The sequence below is a fragment of the Chiloscyllium punctatum genome, unplaced genomic scaffold, assembly GCF_047496795.1.
Source record: "Chiloscyllium punctatum isolate Juve2018m unplaced genomic scaffold, sChiPun1.3 scaffold_145, whole genome shotgun sequence".
NCBI lineage: Eukaryota > Metazoa > Chordata > Chondrichthyes > Orectolobiformes > Hemiscylliidae > Chiloscyllium > Chiloscyllium punctatum.
Genome location: NW_027309879.1, coordinates 404,190 through 417,537, shown reverse-complemented (window position 1 = coordinate 417,537; position 13,348 = coordinate 404,190). Strand labels below are relative to the sequence as shown.

The 13,348-nt window shown below is 43.2% G+C and overlaps 1 long non-coding RNA gene across 1 annotated transcript in view; it reads left to right on the top strand.

The window, feature by feature from the left end:
• The first annotated feature begins 297 nt into the window (after positions 1 to 297).
• LOC140471661 (uncharacterized) overlaps positions 298 to 13,348 on the top strand; it is a 75,258-nt gene continuing 62,207 nt past the window's right edge. The window contains exon 1 of the long non-coding RNA XR_011957150.1: positions 298 to 358. This is a non-coding gene — a long non-coding RNA (uncharacterized lncRNA). The remainder of the gene's footprint in view (positions 359 to 13,348) is intronic.

Below are 13,348 nucleotides of genomic sequence, written 5' to 3'. Positions count from 1 at the left end.
TCTCCATGTGTGATCCCTCACTGTGTGGGTCTAATTGCTGCCTCTGTCAGTGTCTCTCACTCTTGCAGCTACTCCAGATCCTGAGCCAACAGAATTCTCCACTCCAGAGAGATGATTCAGCACAGGCGAGGAATGGTGACTGGAATTTTCCAGATCTCTGTGGGCTCACTGCCATTCTACATGTGTAACCCTCACAGCATCAGTCTAATTTCCCATTCTGATTATTTATGTGTCTATATAGGTACCCAGGGAGTTCCTGACTCAATAGGCTTGCCAACTGCTGGTTGGGAAGATGATCGGTCAGTCAGAGGGACGAAGGTCAGGGAGGTTGGGAGCCTTTAATAAATCCTGCTGCCAGGTAAGATCAGTCAAATGCACAGAGCAGAGAGCAATGAGAGGGCTCCAAACATCAGCTAACAAGACATGACATAGACATAGTGCTGGAGGGGGAGCACAGTACAGGCACAACCCAGGCTCAATCACCACCCCTACTTTAAGTTTTGTTGCACTGAGACAGCATCGGGAGTTCCCAGTTTTCAATCCAGATGTGTGCTGTCTTGGTGAGCACCAGGATAACAGAAGGGAATGCAGGCCTCACATGAGTAAGTGGTAATGCTGCCTGGGATCTTTCTGTTCTCTATTCCCTCTCCAACATTGTATCTATGGGTCATCTTGTGGAACAGTGTCTTCAATCATTCTAACTCCTATAACAGTTCCTATCTCTGTCATCTCCTCCCCTCTCACCAATTATTTCACATATTTGAAACCTCCAGTCCAGATGACCATCCGTATCGCTGTAACTTGCTTCAGTCTCTACAACATGCCTTGTCTCGATAGTCTCCTCCTCCAACAATTGGAGACATTGGGTCTGTTTCTGTGCGGCATGACTCTTCGGCCGAGGTTTCCTAAACAGAATGAGTTGCATTTGCCTGTGTTTGGCCCATACCACTTCCAATCTTCTCCTCTCCATGTACCTGCCCAAGTATCTTTTCCATGTTGTAATTGTACTTGTTTTTACCATTTCCTCTGGCTGTCCATTCTGTCTATGCACCATCCTCTGTGGAAAATGTTGCCCCTCAGCTCTCTCTTTAAATCCTTGCTCTCTCACCTCTCGTTTATGCCTCTAGCTTTGGACTCACCTACCCTTGGCTTTTCACCTTACTGAGGCTCTACATGCTTTCATAAACCTTTATAAGGTCACCCCGTGGCCTCCTTTGCCCAGGAGAAATATTGACGACAATGTTACAAATATCTCCAACTCATGTACTCAGTGCTCTGACCAATGAACACAAGTGTGCCAAATGCTGCTTTCCCCACCCTGTCCCCCTGTGATTCCATTCCAAAACAGTGTAACTGCACCCCTTGGTCTCTCTCTGTTCGACAACACTGTCCAGGGCCCGAACTTTACCTGTGTTAGTCCTCCCTGGTTTGTCTTAACTAAATCCAACACATGAATTAAATTCCATCTTTCGTTCCTTGTCCCACTGGCCCAGTTGATTACCATCCCCTTCAATAACTATATTCCCTGCCCGGTCTTCCACTAATTTTGGTATCCGCAAACATACAAACAGTGACTCCTATATTTTTACCCAGATCCTCTATATAAATGAGGCACATCAGTGGCCCCAGCACCAATCCTGCTGGTCACTGCTGGTCTAAGGCCTCCAGTCTGAACATCAACCCTCTACCTCCTCCTATCAAACTCATTGTGTCTCCAGTTGGGTCGCTCTCCCTGAACGCATGTGACCGAATCTTACTAACCCATGAAGCCTGCTCAACCCTGTCAAAGGCCTTGCTGAACCCAGAAACAATGTCTATTGCTCTGCTTCCATCTATTTTCTTGGTCACATCTTCAACAAACTCAGGCAAGTTTGTGAGACATGTTTTCCTGCGCAGAAAGCCACTCTAACTGTCTGCAATCAGTCCTGTCTTTCCAAATGCATGTAACTCGTACTCTCAGAATTTATCTCCAACACCTTACCCATCCTTGATTTCTGTCTCCTCAGTCTGCAGTTCCTTGGCTTCCCCTTGCAGTCTTTCTTAAATAGGGCACAAAATTATTTTCATAGTCAGACAGTCATACAGCACAGAAACTGACTGTTCGGTTGATACCGACCATAATCTTAAACTAACCTCGTCCCTCCTGCCTCTTCCTGGATCACATCCCTTCAAACTTTTCCTATTCCTGTACTAATATTTAAAGCATTGTAATTGTACACACAGTCACCCTTTCCTTGGGAATTTCATTCCACACACAAAACACACTCTAACAGTTTGCTCCTTATGTTTTCTGATTTTAAATCTCTCCCTTCTAACCTTAAGAAATGTAGCCCCTAGTTCTAAAATGATCTGCTGTTGGGAAAAGACAAGTCACGTTAACTCTATCTATACCCCTCATTATTTTATAGACTTCTATACGCTCACCTCTCAATCTCTAGGCTCAAGTGAAAAATGTCCCAGACTATACAACCTTCCTTTATAACTGAAACCTTTTATACCCATCACCATCCTGGTAAATGTGATCTGAACCCTCACCAGCTTAATATCCTTCCTATAACTGGGCAGAGTATTCCAGAACAGGCCTTACCAATTTCCTGTACAATCTACACACGACTTCCCAAACTCCTCAACTGGAATGACTGAGCAATGAAGGCAAGTACCATTTATAACCATCCTGTCTCTCCTTGTGGCAAGCTTCAAAGAACTACGTACCTGAACCCCAAGGTGTACAACACTACTGAAGACCCTACCATTAATTGTGAAAGCTCGACCCTTGTTTGTTGGAACCTAAATGCATTACCTCACATTTACCCGAATTGAACTCCGTCTGCAGTTTTTCAGCCATTCACGCATTTCATCAAGATCCCTTTGTAAACTCAGAAAACCTCCATCACTGCCCAGAATGCCACAAATATCACTGCTCAGGCCCCTACAATTTCTTCCCCAGCTTCCCACAATGTTCTGAGATACACTTGATCAGGTCTTGGGGATTTATCTACCTCTATGTTTTAAAACTTCCAACACCGCCTCTTCTATAATGTGGACTCATTTCAAGACATGGAGTCATTGAGATGTACAGCATGGAAACTGACCCTTTGGTCCAACTCCTCCATGACGTTTTTCAAACCCATTTGCCAGAACTTTGTCAATATCCCTCTAAAATCCTGCTATTTATATACACATCCAGATGCCTGCAAAATATATTTCTGTCAGCCTCCACCATTTCTTCTGGCAGTTTATATCATATATATATATATATATATATATATATATACCAACCTTTGCAGGAAACAGCTGTCCCTTTGGGCCCTTCTAAATCTTCCCCTCTCACCTTAAAGCTATGCCTTGTAGGGTTGGACTCACCCCCCCCCACCACGACCGGAGAAAAGTCTTTATCTATTGACCCTATCCATGCTTATCATGATTTTAAGAAACCTTTATAAGATAACTCCTCAGCGTCCCACGTTAAAGTATAAATTATCCCAGTCTCTTCAGCTTTTCTCTGTAGTGTAAACCCTCCAACCCTGGTAATATCCTTATTCATTTCTTCTGAACCTTTTCAAGTTCCACAACATCCTTCCGATGGCATTGAGGCCAGAATTGCACACAATATTCCAATAGTGGTCAGGCCAAACACTGAGCACCCCAGACCTTATCCACAGTAAGTTGTAAAGTGAAATATTTGTTTAGGATCTTGTAGTTTCACACGTCGTTGGATTTGTTGATCATTAAGAATACTGGTTTTGTCCCTAGCTCTTCTTTTGCTCTTAATACACTTTGGATTCTCCTTAACTTTATGTGCCAAAGTTATTTCATGTCCCCTTTCTGCATTCCTGACTTCATTCCAAAGAGTATTCCTACAGCCCCTATGCTCCTCAGGGATTCCCTTGATCCAGCTGGCTATACCTGACATGTGCCCCCTTTTCCTTGAGCAGAGTCTCAGTCGACAGCCAGTGATTCCGAAAGCTGTCAGCATTGAGCTGCACATAAACAGGAACATGCTGGTGCTGAACGGTCCTTTTATCTCACATTTAAAATATTCCCAATTGTCAGAATTCCCTTTACCTGCAAATAGATTCTCTAATCAACTTGAAAAAAAAGTTCATGTCTAATACTATCAAGATTTGTCTTGCCACATTTTATAACTTTAACTTTTGGATCAGGTCTGTTTTTCAGCAAAACTATTTTCAAACTAATAGAATTGCGGTCACTTTGCCCAAGTGCTCCCTCACTAACACCTCAGTCCTATTCCCTACCTTGTTTCCCAAGGGGAGGTCAGGTTTCGCTCCTTTCTCCAGTTGGGCCATTTACATATTGACTGAGACCTTGTCAAAGCGAATGCAATGTTGTCTCTTATCTCAAGAGGGTTGGAATATAAAAGCAGAGATGTACTACTAAAACTTAATAAAGCTCTGGTTAGGCCCCATTTGGAGTACTGTGTCCAGTTTTGGTCCCCACACCTCAGGAAGGACATACTGGCACTGGAACGTGTCCAGCGGAGATTCACACGGATGATCCCTGGAATGACAGGTCTAGCATATGAGGAACGGCTGAGGATACTGGGATTGTATTCGTTGGAGTTTAGAAGATTAAGGGGAGATCTAATAGAGACGTACAAAATAATACATGGCTTTGAAAAGGTGGATGCTAGGAAATTGTTTCTGTTAGGCGAGGAGACTAGGACCCGTGGACACAGCCTTAGAATTAGAGGGGGTCATTTCAGAACAGAAATGCGGAGACATTTCTTCAGCCAGAGAGTGGTGGGCCTGTGGAATTCATTGCCACAGAGTGCAGTGGAAGCCGGGACGCTAAATGTCTTCAAGGCCGAGATTGATAGGTTCTTGTTGTCTAGAGGAATTAAGGGCTACGGGGAGAATGCTGGTAAGTGGAGCTGAAATGCGCATCAGCCATGATTGAATGGCGGAGTGGACTCGATGGGCCGAATGGCCTTACTTCCACTCCTATGTCTTATGGTCTTACCGAACGCCATGATAACCACATCATCTGCACTGCTCTCATAAATATTTTTAGATAACTTTTCAAAAAAACTCAATTGAATTCATCAGACAGGATTTTCCTTTACAAAATCTGTCCTGAATCTGTTCCTTCATTTTCAATGTTGATACATCTTGTCCCTCAGAATTTTTCCCAATTTTTACCCAATATCCCTGTGGCCAGCAAAGTATTAAAGAGATCCAAAAGGGCCCCAGCAATCTCCTTCCTTACCTCCCACTGCAGCCTGCAATACATTTCATTGGGCACTGGGAATGTCTCCCCCTTTATGCCTCTGAAAGCATTTAATACCTCCTTATTGATCTTAACATGTTCTCGAGTCTCACCATCCCGACTGAAATCCCCGGCTACAGTGTCTTTCTCCTGTGTGAATACAGATGGGAAGCATACATTGAAGACCTCAGCTCCTTCCTCTGGCTCCATGAGCAGATCGTCCCTTTGGTTTCCAACAGGCCGCACTCTTTAGCTGGGAATCTTCTTACTCTGACTCTCGTCATAAAATATCTTGTAGCTTTTCCAAACTAGTGTCTGCCAAGGAGGTTTCATGGCCATTGAGTGCTCCTCATTTTTAAGGACCCCCTTGCACTCTCTATAGTTGTTGAAGGGCTTCACCTGGTTTGATTGCACTGTATTTTCTTTACCAAACTCACAATATCACTTGGTCAGTATTCGCTGAACTTGGTGCCTTTGTCATTCACTGTTCATGGTACACGCTGGCCCTGAATTCTCACTGTATCACTTGAAAATACTCCCTCTTTCCAATTGTAGGCTCGACTGCAAATAGTTCCTCTGAGTCTATATTTTTTCAAATCCTGTCTAATGCTAGTAATAATGATCAGTTATAGTGATAATGAAATGATAAGTAGCCTTCCCCAAATTTGGGGACACAACTTCTGCGTGATCCTTAGCTCTTTCCATCATGACTTCAAAACGTACAGAATTATGGTCATTATCCCCAAACACTACCTTATCCTTATCTCTGTCAAAATGTTCAGTACCTACAGCCCACCCTGTCTCTTTAATATCCTCCAGCCGTTACCAAAAGCTTGTACCTTCCTCAAGCCTTTCCATCATATGATATCACTGCAAACTTCTCCAGTCCACACAGCACTCCTCCATCCTATCCTACAGCACCTCACTCCCATAAACCTTCTACCATCCCTATAAACCTCCTTATTTGTATAAACCCCTCCAGCTCTCACAGCCATTCCTGCCCATCCTCCCTTTGTGTAACATTATGAAGCCACATGACCGTTCCCCAGATCTGTAACCTTGGCCAATCTCTGCAATCTTATCTATCTCTGTGACCTCCTCCCATCAATACTAGCCTTCTTAACTCTGTAAAATCCTGCAGTCACTAAAATCATCCGTGAATGTGTACCATCCTATTGAGGACTGTCACCTCTTCCAGTCCCAACAGCTCTCTCTACCAGTAACCTTGGCTAGTCTGAAGAGTCCTTACTAATTCTTCAACCCTCGGTATTGATAACTTCATCCAGTTTCGATAACTGAGAAGAGAGGAATGAGAAGGCTCCAAACCTCTGTTAACAAGACATGACATCGATACAGATCTGGAGGGGGAATACATTACAGGCCCACCCCACGCACAATCCCCACCCCTACTTTAAGTTCTGTTGTACTAAAACTTGCTACACTCCAACACTGCACCTATGGCATGTCTTGAGGACTGGTGTCTTCAATAATTTTTAACTCCAATAACAGTTCGTATCCCTGTAACCTCCTCCTATCCCTATAGTCACTCCACGTATTTGAAACGTACTGCATTCCAGATTACTATCCTTATCACTGTAACTTGCTTCAGTGTCTACAACATGCCTTATCTCGGTTGTCTCCAGTCATGCAGCACGAAAATAGTTCCTTCGATCCAACTCGTCCATGTTAACCAGAGTCCCTGACCGAGTCGTGTTTCCCTGCATTTGACCCAAATCCCTTCAAACCTTCTCCTCTCCATGTTTCTGCGCAAATCTTTTTTACATGTTGTTATTGTACTTTTCTCGACCACCTGCACCATCCTCTGTGTGAAAAATGTTCTCCTCCAATCCCTTTTAAGTCTTTCCCTCTCACCTTATATTTATTCCCTCTAGAACATAGAACATGGCAGCACAGTACAGGCCCTTTAGCTCTCGATGTTGCGCCAACCTGTGGAACCAATGTGAAGCCCAAGTAGCCAACACTATTCCATTCTTGTCCATGTGACTATCCAATGACCGTTTAAATGCCCTTAAGGTTAGCAGATCTACACCTGTTGCAGGCAGTTTGTTCCATGCCCCTACTACTCTGAGTAAAGAAACTATCTCTGACATCTGTCATATATCTTTCACCCCTCAATTTAAAGCTATCCCATCTCATGCTTGGTATTGCCATCTGAGGGAAAAGGCTCTCACTGTCCAATCCATTTCACTTTCTGATTATCTTAATATCTCAATTCATTCATCTCAAACGTCTTCACTCAAACAAAAACTGCTTCAAGTTCCTCTTATCACATTCCCTCCATACCAGGTAACATACGAGTAAATCTCCACTGAACCCTTTCCAAATCTTACACATCGTTCCTCTAATGGGGTGACCTATCTGCTCTGTCATTTCCTGGCCTATCCCTGCTGCCCTTCTTGAACAAAGGAACCACATTTGCTATCCTCCAGTCATTCGGCATTTCATCCGTGGTCAGCAATGTATTAAATATATCCACCAGGGCCCCAGCAATCTCCTCCCTTACCTCCCAAAGCAGATTGGGATACATTTCATTCAGAGGGAAGGGAGACCTGGAGCCTTCAAGAAATCCTGCAGCGAGATAGGACCACTCACAGTGAACAGAGCAGAGAGCATTTCAGCGATCGATCTTTGGTATGAAGGACATGACATAGGTACAGAGTTGAAGGGTGAACACAGAGTGTGATGGTCCCAGGCTCAATCCCCACTCTCTTGTTTACTTTCTTCTCTGCTGTATTGAGTCTTCCAATGTCAATATGGGAAGTTGACAGTTATCAATCCAGGCCTGTGCTGTCATAGTGAGGATCAGTACAAAAGTGGGGAAAGCAGGCCTCCCCCAAGGAGATGGTTTTGAATCCATGATCTTTCTATTCCATACTTCCCCCGATCATGTTGACTTTTGTCATGGGATGAAGTCATACATTAAGGAAACATACCTTTCGGTCCAACTTATCTGTGCCAGGGCCATGAATGTTTGTAATTCCCAGAAAAGTTCTTATTTCTGGAACCTTAACCCTGCCCACAATCCCACTATTAATTTGATCCCTACTCCAACACTGATGATTCTTCATATTTGTAAATTGCTGTAGTCTTGATAACATGCCGAATCTCAATAATCTCATCCTGCACTCAGTACAATATTCACTATTTCTGTAGTTTTTCACAATAACTACGGTCCACCCTGTCACTGTAAAATCCTTTTCAGACCCTTTTCCAGTCACAACAACACTCCACATCTCTGTTTTATCCTCCGAGCACCTCTAACGCTCTCACTTTGTGTGGCCAGTACTCTGTGTGAATAACCCTTGGCATGTGGATGGACAATATGGTATGTGAATAATCCTGTCGCCAGAGGATGGTCAATATTGCGTTGGAATAATCCTGTGGCCACATGCTGGTCAATAAAGTGTGTGCATAATCGTGTGGGTCAGAATGTTGAATATTGTGTGTGAATACCCCTTTGGCTTGAGATTGGTCAATACAGTTTGTGAATGATCCTTTGGCCTGTGAATGGTCAATACTGTGTGTGAATAACCCTTGGCCTGAGGATGGTCCAAACTTTGTGTAATTAATCCTGTTGCCTGAGATTATTCAGTACTATGTGTGACTAATCCTGTGCACTGTGAATACTCAACACAGAGTGTGAGAAATCCTGTGGCCTGAGGGCAGTCAATACTGTATGTAAATAACCCTATGGCCTGTGAATTGTTAATACTGTGTGTGAATAACCATTGGCCTAAGGATGGTTCATACTGTGTGTGAATAATCCTTTGGACTGTAAATGGTCAATGCACAGTGTGAATAATCCTGCAGCCCGAGGATGGTCAATACTGTGTGTGACTAACTCTTTGCCAAAGGATGGGTAATCCTGTGTGTGAATAATCCTGTGGCCTGTGGATGGTCAATGCAGTGTGATAATAATCCTGTAGCCTGTGAATGGTCAATACTATGTGTGAGTAATCCTGTGGCCTGTGCATGGTTAATATTGTTTGTAAATAAGCCTTTGGTCTGAGGATGAACAATACTGTGTGTGAATAAGACATTGGCCTGTGAATGGTCAACACTGTGTGTGAATAATCCTGTGGCCTGTGTACTGTCAATATTGTGTAAAAATAATCCTGTGGCCTGAGGATGATCAATAATGTGTGTGAAAAATCCTTTGGCCTGAGGATGGACAATACTGTGTAGGAATTGTGTACTGTGTACTGTGTGTGAATATTATTCTGGCCTGAGGTTGTTTAATACTGTGTGTGATTAATCTTGAGGCCTGAGGCCGGTCAATAATGTGTGCGTATACTCCTGTGGCCTGAGGATGTTCAATACTGTGTGTGTATAATCCTGTGGTCTGAGGTTTGTCAATACTGTGTGTGAACAATCCTGTGGATTGAGGATGGTCAATACTGTGTGTGAACAATCCTGTGACCTGTAAATGGTCAATACAGCGTGTTCATTAATGCTGTAGCCTATACTGTGTATAGCCTAGCCTATGCTGGTCAATACTGTGTGAAAATAATCCTGTTGGTTGAGAATGTTGAATACTGTGTGTGAATACTCCTGTAGCCTGAGGTTGGTCAGTACAGTGAATGAATGATCCTGTGGTATGAGGATGGTCAATTCTGTGTGTGAATAATCCTCTGCAGTGTGAATGGTAATACAGTGTGTAAAAAAAAATACTCTTGGCCTGAGGATAGTCAATACTATGTGTGAACAATCCTGTGGCCTGAGGATGGTCAGAACTGTATGTAATTAATCCTGTTGCCTGAGGTTGTTCAATACTGGGTGTGAATAATCCTGTGCCCCATGAATGGTCAATGGTGTGCGTACATATTGCTGTGGACTGTGAATGGTCATTACTCTGTGTGAATAATCCTATGGTTTTAGGATGGTATATACTGTGTATGAGCAATCCTGTGGACGGAGGATGGTTGATACTGTGTGGGAATAATCCATTGGACTGTGCATGGTCAATGCATTGTGTGAATAATCCTGTGCGCTGTGAATGTTCAGTACCGTGTGTATGCTCAATACCATGTGTGAGTAATCCTGTGGACTGAGACCTGTCAATACTGTGTGTCATTAATCCTGTGGCCTGTGAATTGTAAATACTGTAAATAAGTCTTTGCATAAGGATAGGCAATACTGTGTGTGAATAATAATGTGGACTGTGGATTGTCAATGCTGTGTGATAATCATCCTGTGAGCCGTGGATGGTCAATATTGTGTGTTAATAATCCAGTGGTCTGAGGGTAGTCAATGCTGTGTGCGAATAATCATGTGGATTGAGAATGGCCAATACTGTGTTGGAATAACCTTTTGGCCTAATAGTCACTACTGTGTGAGAATAATCCAGTGGACTGAAGATTGTGAATACTGTATGAGTAATCCTGTGACCTGTGTACTGCCAACACTGTGTAAATAGTTCTGTGGCCAGAGGATGATCAATACTGTGTTGAATAATCCTCCGGCCTGATGCTGGTCAATACTGTGCGGGAATAATCCAGTGGCCTGAGGATGGTGAATACAGTGTGTGAAAAATATTGTTGCCTGAGAATGGTCAATAAAGTGTGCGAATAATCCTGTGTCCTAAGGTTGGACAATACTGTGTGGGAACAATCCTGTGGCCGGAAGATGGTCTTCACTGTGTGTGAATAATCCTATGGCCTGACGATGGTCAATACTGTGTGTGAACAATCCCGTGGCTTGAGGATAGTCAATACTGTGTGGGAATAATCATGTGCCCTGTGAATGGTCAAGACAGTGTGTTTGTTAATCCTGTGTCCATATGCTGGTCAATACTCTGTGTGAATAATCCTGCTGGCTGAGAATATTGAATATTTTGTGTATGTACTCCTGTGGCCTGAGGTTTGTCAATACAGTGTGTGAATGATACTGTGGCCTGATCATGATCAATACTGTGTGTGGTAATCCTCTGGCCTGTGAATGGTCAATACTGTGTGTGACTAATCCTTGGCATGAGCGTGATCAATACTATGTGTGAACAATCATGTGGCTGTGAATGGTCAATACTGTGTCAGAATAATCCTGTGGCTTGAGGATGTTCAATACTGTGTGGGAATAGTCCTGTGACCTGTTAATTGGTAAAGAGAATATGTTCATCAATCCTGTGGCCTCAGGTTGGTCAATACAGTGTGTGAATGATCTAATGTCCTTAGGATGGTCGATACTGTGTGTGAATAATCCTGTGGTCTGTGAATGGTCAATACTGTGTGTGAATAACCCTTGACCTGAGGATGATCAATACTGTGTGTGAGTAATCCTGTGGACGGAGGATGGTCAATACTGTGTGGGAATAATCCTGTGGCCTGATGATGTTCAATACTTTGTGAATACCCCGTGGCCTGAGGATGGATAAAACTGCGTGGTAATAATCCTGTGACCTGTAAATGATCAAGACAGTGTGTGCATTAATCCTGTGGCCGTAGGCTGGTCTATACTTTGTGAATAATCCTGGGCTGAGAATATTGAATATTGTGTGTGAATACTCCTGTGGCCTAAGGTTGGTCAATACTGTGTGTGAATATTACTCTGGCATGTGAATGGTCATTATTGTGTGTGACTATACCTTGGCCTGAGTATGATCAATACTATGTGTGAATGATCCTGTGGCCTGAGCATGGTCAATAGTGTGTCAGAATAATCCTGTGGCTTGAGGATGTTGAATACAGTGTGTGCATAATCCTCTGGGCTGAGAAAGGTCAATAATGTGTGTGAATAATCCTGTGGCCTGAGGATGTTCAATACTGTGTGTGAAAAGTCCTGTTGCAAGAGGATGGTCAAAACAGGGTGGGAATAATCCAGTTGACTGCGAATGGAAAATACTGTGTGGGAATAATCCTGTGCCCCGAGGATGTTCAATACTGTTTGCGAATAATCCTATGGCCTGAGAATGGTCAATACTGCGTGGGAATAATCCTCTGACCTGTAAATGGTCAAGACAGTGTGTTCATTCATCCTGTGGCCATAAGCTAGTCAATGCTGTGTGTGAATAATCCTGTTGGCTGAGAATGTTGAATATTGTGTGTGAATAATTCTGTGGCCTGTGGTTGGGCAAGACAGTGTGCGAATGATCCTGTGGCCTAAGGATTATCAATACTATGTGTGAATTATACTGTGGCCTGAGTGTGGTCATAATCTGTGTGTGAAAACTCCTGTGGACAGAGGACGGTCAATATTGTGTGTGAATAATCCTTTGGACAGTGAATTGTCAATACCATGTATGCATAATGCTCTGGCCTCTGAATCATCAGTACTGTGTGTGAGTAATCCTGTCGACTGACCATCCTCAGTACTGTGTTTGAATAATCCTGAGGCCTCAGGATGTAGAATACTGTGTGTGAATAATCCTCTAACCTGTGAATGGTCAATGCTGTGTATGAATAATGCTGTGGACTGTAAATGGTCAATACCGTGTGTGAAGAATCCTATGGTTTTAGGATGATCCATACTGCGTGTGAGTAATCCTGTGGACTGAGGATGGTCTATATAGTGTGTGAATATTCCTGTGCACTGTGAATGCTGAATACTGTGTGTGATTAACCATTTGCCTAATGATTGTCAATACTGTGTGTGAATGATAATGTGGCCTGTGGATGGTCAATACTGTTTGTTAATAATCCAGTGGCCTGTGGATGGTCAATTCTGTGTGGGAGTAATCCTGTGGCCTGAAGATAATCAATGATGTGTGTGAAAACTCGTGTGGTCTGAGGATGGTCAATACTGTGTTGAAAAATGCTGTGAACTGTGAACGGTCAATACTGTGTGAGAGTAATCCTGTGGACGGAGGATTGTCAATATAGTGTGTGAATAACCCTTGGCCAAAGAATGGTCAATACTGTATGTGAATAATCCTTTGAACTGTGAATGGTAAATACACTGTATGAATAATCCTGCGGCCTGAGGATGTTAAATACACTGTGTGAATAATCCTGTGGCCTGTGAATTGTCAAGACTGTGTCTGAATAGTCCTTTGGCGAAGGATGGACAATACTGTGTGTGAATAATAATATGGCCAGTGAATGTTCAATGCTGTGTGATCATAAACCTGTGGGCTGTGGATGGTCAATACTATGTGTTAATAATCTCT